Consider the following 5,000-nt stretch of genomic DNA (forward strand, 5'->3'; position numbering starts at 1 on the left):
AGTGTGAGTGTGAGTGTGAGAGTGAGTGTGAGTGTGAGAGTGAGTGTGAGAGTGAGTGTGAGTGTGAGAGTGAGTGTGAGAGTGAGAGTGAGTGTGAGAGTGAGTGAGTGTGAGAGTGAGTGAGTGTGAGAGTGAGTGAGTGTGAGAGTGAGTGAGTGTGAGAGTGAGTGAGTGTGAGAGTGAGTGAGTGTGAGAGTGAGTGAGTGTGAGAGTGAGTGAGTGTGAGAGTGAGTGAGTGTGAGAGTGAGTGAGTGTGAGAGTGAGTGTGAGAGTGAGTGAGTGAGTGTGAGAGTGAGTGAGTGTGAGAGTGAGTGAGTGTGAGAGTGAGTGAGTGTGAGAGTGAGTGAGTGTGAGAGTGAGTGAGTGTGAGAGTGAGTGAGTGTGAGAGTGAGTGAGTGTGAGAGTGAGTGTGAGAGTGAGTGTGAGAGTGAGTGTGAGTGTGAGAGTGAGTGTGAGAGTGAGTGTGAGAGTGAGTGTGAGTGTGAGAGTGAGAGTGAGTGTGAGAGTGAGTGTGAGTGTGAGAGTGTGAGTGTGAGAGTGAGAGTGAGTGTGAGTGTGAGTGTGAGAGTGAGAGTGAGTGTGAGAGTGAGAGTGAGTGTGAGAGTGAGTGTGAGAGTGAGTGTGAGTGTGAGTGTGAGTGTGAGAGTGAGAGTGAGTGTGAGAGTGAGTGTGAGAGTGAGAGTGAGTGTGAGAGTGAGTGTGAGAGTGAGTGTGTGAGAGTGAGTGTGTGAGAGTGAGTGTGTGAGAGTGAGTGTGTGAGAGTGAGTGTGTGAGAGTGAGTGTGTGAGAGTGAGTGTGTGAGAGTGAGTGTGTGAGAGTGAGTGTGTGAGAGTGAGTGTGTGAGAGTGAGTGTGTGAGAGTGAGTGTGTGAGAGTGAGTGTGTGAGAGTGAGTGTGTGAGAGTGAGTGTGTGAGAGTGAGTGTGTGAGAGTGAGTGTGTGAGAGTGAGTGTGTGAGAGTGAGTGTGTGAGAGTGAGTGTGTGAGAGTGAGTGTGTGAGAGTGAGTGTGTGAGAGTGAGTGTGTGAGAGTGAGTGTGTGAGAGTGAGTGTGTGAGAGTGAGTGTGTGAGAGTGAGTGTGTGAGAGTGAGTGTGAGTGTGTGTGTGTGCGTGAGAGTGTGTGTGTGCGTGAGAGTGTGTGTGTGCGTGTGCGTGAGAGTGTGTGTGTGCGTGAGAGTGTGTGTGTGCGTGAGAGTGTGAGTGTGCGTGAGAGAGTGAGTGTGTGAGAGTGAGTGTGTGAGAGTGAGTGTGTGAGAGTGAGTGTGTGAGAGTGAGTGTGTGAGAGTGAGTGTGTGAGAGTGAGTGTGTGAGAGTGAGTGTGTGAGAGTGAGTGTGTGAGAGTGAGTGTGTGAGAGTGAGTGTGTGAGAGTGAGTGTGTGAGAGTGAGTGTGTGAGAGTGAGTGTGTGAGAGTGAGTGTGTGAGAGTGCGTGTGTGAGAGTGCGTGTGTGCGTGAGTGTGCGTGTGTGCGTGAGTGTGCGTGTGTGCGTGAGTGTGCGTGTGTGCGTGAGTGTGCGTGTGTGCGTGAGAGTGCGTGTGTGCGTGAGAGTGCGTGTGTGCGTGAGAGTGCGTGTGTGCGTGAGAGTGCGTGTGTGCGTGAGAGTGCGTGTGTGCGTGAGAGTGCGTGTGTGCGTGAGAGTGCGTGTGTGCGTGAGAGTGCGTGTGTGCGTGAGAGTGTGTGTGTGCGTGAGAGTGTGTGTGTGAGAGTGTGTGTGTGCGTGAGAGTGTGTGTGTGCGTGAGAGCGCGTGAGAGTGTGAGACGGAGTGTGCGTGAGAGTGTGAGAGTGTGTGAGAGTGTGTGAGAGTGTGTGAGAGTGTGTGAGAGTGTGTGAGAGTGTGTGAGAGTGTGTGAGAGTGTGTGAGAGTGTGTGAGAGTGTGTGAGAGTGTGTGAGAGTGTGTGAGAGTGTGTGAGAGGGTAAGTGAGAGAGAGTGTGTGTGTGTGTGTGTGAGAGTGTGTGTGAGAGTGTGTGTGAGAGTGTGTGTGAGAGTGTGTGTGTGCGTGAGAGTGTGTGTGTGCGTGAGAGTGTGTGTGTGCGTGAGAGTGTGTGTGTGCGTGAGAGTGTGTGTGTGCGTGAGAGTGTGTGTGTGCGTGAGAGTGTGTGTGTGCGTGAGAGTGTGTGTGTGCGTGAGAGCGCGTGAGAGTGTGAGACGGAGTGTGTGTGAGAGTGTGTGAGAGTGTGTGAGAGTGTGTGAGAGTGTGTGAGAGTGTGTGAGAGTGTGTGAGAGTGTGTGAGAGTGTGTGAGAGTGTGTGAGAGTGTGTGAGAGTGTGTGAGAGTGTGTGAGAGTGTGTGAGAGTGTGTGAGAGTGTGTGAGAGTGTGTGAGAGTGTGTGAGAGTGTGTGAGAGTGTGTGAGAGGGTAAGTGAGAGAGAGTGTGTGAGAGTGTGTGAGAGTGTGTGAGAGTGTGTGAGAGTGTGTGAGAGTGTGTGAGAGTGTGTGAGAGTGTGTGAGAGTGTGTGAGAGTGTGTGAGAGTGTGTGAGAGTGTGTGAGAGTGTGTGAGAGTGTGTGAGAGGGTAAGTGAGAGAGAGTGTGTGTGTGTGTGTGTGTGTGTGTGTGAGAGTGTGTGTGTGAGCGAGAGGGTGAGTGTGAGTGTGTGAGTGTGTCTGTGTGTGTGTGAGTATGTGAGTGTGAGAGAGTGTGTGAGTGTGAGAGAGTGTGTGAGTGTGAGCGAGAGAGTGTGTGTGTGAGTGTGTGAGTGTGTGAGTGCGTGTGTGCGTGTGTGCGTGTGAGACGGAGTGTGTGTGTTAGTGGGTGAGAGCGCGTGTGAGAGTGTGTGAGAGTGTGTGAGAGTGTGTGAGAGTGTGTGAGAGTGTGTGAGAGAGTGTGAGAGAGTGTGAGAGAGTGTGTGAGAGTGTGTGAGAGTGTGTGAGAGTGTGTGAGAGTGTGTGAGAGTGTGTGAGAGTGTGTGAGAGATTGTGTGTGAGATTGTGTGTGAGAGTGTGTGTGAGAGTGTGTGTGAGAGTGTGTGTGAGAGTGTGTGCAAGAGAGTGAGAGAGAGAGCGTGAGAGAGCGTGAGTGAATGTTAGTTAGTTAGCCACATTCATAAAGACTAAACTAGTTGAGTGAATCTCTGTTAGGAACATTTCTGGGTCATGTTTCACAATGCTAACCATCTTAATAGTCCTCACTCCTCACAGCTGGCTTGACTCTATTCTCTCAGTGCAGTGTGTGTGACAGACATGCGTTCTGGTGACTCATCATTAAATCACCTCCCATTCAAAGAAGCGCAAACACACACAAGTATTGTGTTGTGACGTGTGTCTGTCACCTAGAGACGTTTGTCATGACGGATGTTTCAGTGGTGTATTGTGTTGACTAGAGCAGCTCACATCTGCCGTCTGTGTTGATGTGAACAATAAACACACAGAAATGAACTCTTCTGCCATTATTTACTCTCCTTCATGTCATTTCAGACTCTTTTTTGGAGCACAAAGGTGCTAATTTTTGCATACAATGGCAGTGAATGATAACAGATACTAGTCAATAATAACTAATTAACTTTATTCCACAGTCATAACATCTTTTGTGTGAAGAACAGACCCAAATTTAACATGTTATTCACTGTAAAGCTCGAGCTGAGAGAAGAAAAGCAGTTGGTTTGGGACGGTGCTATTTTAGTATTTCTTTAGTTAAATATAATACTCTGATTTGGAAATGACATGCGGGCGAGTTAATGTTGACAATTTTACAGGTTCTTGGGATTGAACATACAGTCAAACCAACATTATTCAGACACCTTCAACATTTCTCACATCGTCACAGTTTATTCGCTATAGTTTAGAGAATGGTGATAAAATATGAGCAGAACTCAGTTGATATTTGACTGGTTTTGTCCGTCCTTCTGTTAGACTGTCTCACACATGAATTATGTTGAATATCTGTCAGCTGTTAAATTTAACTACACAATTAGATAATACCAGTTTAGCTCAACCAATCACCAAGCAATGCTTCATTGTGTTCAGTCTGTGTGTAAAAAGAGCATTAGCAATTAAAGACAACACACTTCAGCAAAACATGATCAGCTCAAAGTGTCCCAATCAGTTTTGGTCCCAAATGTGTATAAATGTCACTGGTAGTCTCTGTATGAAGAGTTATTGGGTATAATATGTCACAGTTTACTTTATTTTGCTCTCCTCACATACATAAATGAACTACAGTGTCCTGACCACACTAGTGAAAAAATATCAAAAATTATATCTGGTGTCTGAATCATTTTTGGTTTGACTGTATAGCTTTGAAGAATTATCAAATGAAATTAGAGTAGAACTCAATGGATATGATTGGTTTTAATGGAGTCACATTACATTGACATTTACCAAAAGGCAGTTTGTTATCACAAATAATGCAGTTTGCCTGTTATTTTAAAAGAGGAGCAGAATTGAATAAAAAAAGGCAACCATTTGTTTATTTTATATACTCGTATGAAAGAAAAACCACAGATCTTTATCTTAGACCACATTGATATTTTCATGATAGTTTTAAAGATCAAAGTGCAGATAAATGGAGTTTTTGTCTCCCAAAAGAAAGAAGTGATTCTGAACTGAAACGAGTCGTCAGTAATTCAGACTCACTTCCTGCTTAACCTGCGTAGGTTTGTTACTAATTAGCATAATTCAGTTCAGGTGTCGTCTTAGCGGCCCCTAATTTAATAACAAATGATCGTTGCGACGGAAGCAAATCAATCAAAACTAACTTTAGATGGAAAATAACTTAACTCTGCTATAAAGCCAAAACAATCTCTGTTACCTTAAATTATACGCTTATCTCTGTGAAGCTGCTTTGAAACAATCTACGTTGTTAAAAGCGCTATATAAATGAAGATGACTTGACTTGACTTAATGCCCGCCTCTGGTGTTGATTGGCTGAGCAGCGTCTCTTAGCTCCGCCCTCAAACACTGTAGTGTATCTGAGACTGGAAGAGTTTGGTTCGTGTTGTTCGTGTCGAGAAGACGCTGTTTTCTGAGATTGATACGGTGAAACCCACGCCATCGTCACTGTTCGTAT

General features: G+C 46.0%; 1 protein-coding gene across 2 annotated transcripts in view; it reads left to right on the forward strand.

Moving 5' to 3' along the window:
• nectin4b (nectin cell adhesion molecule 4b) overlaps positions 1 to 5,000 on the forward strand; it is a 35,281-nt gene that overhangs the window by 10,030 nt on the left and 20,251 nt on the right. The gene's annotated exons all lie outside the window — the stretch shown is intronic.

This window comes from Squalius cephalus (assembly GCF_949319135.1).
Source record: "Squalius cephalus genome assembly, chromosome: 7".
Classification (NCBI taxonomy): domain Eukaryota; kingdom Metazoa; phylum Chordata; class Actinopteri; order Cypriniformes; family Leuciscidae; genus Squalius; species Squalius cephalus.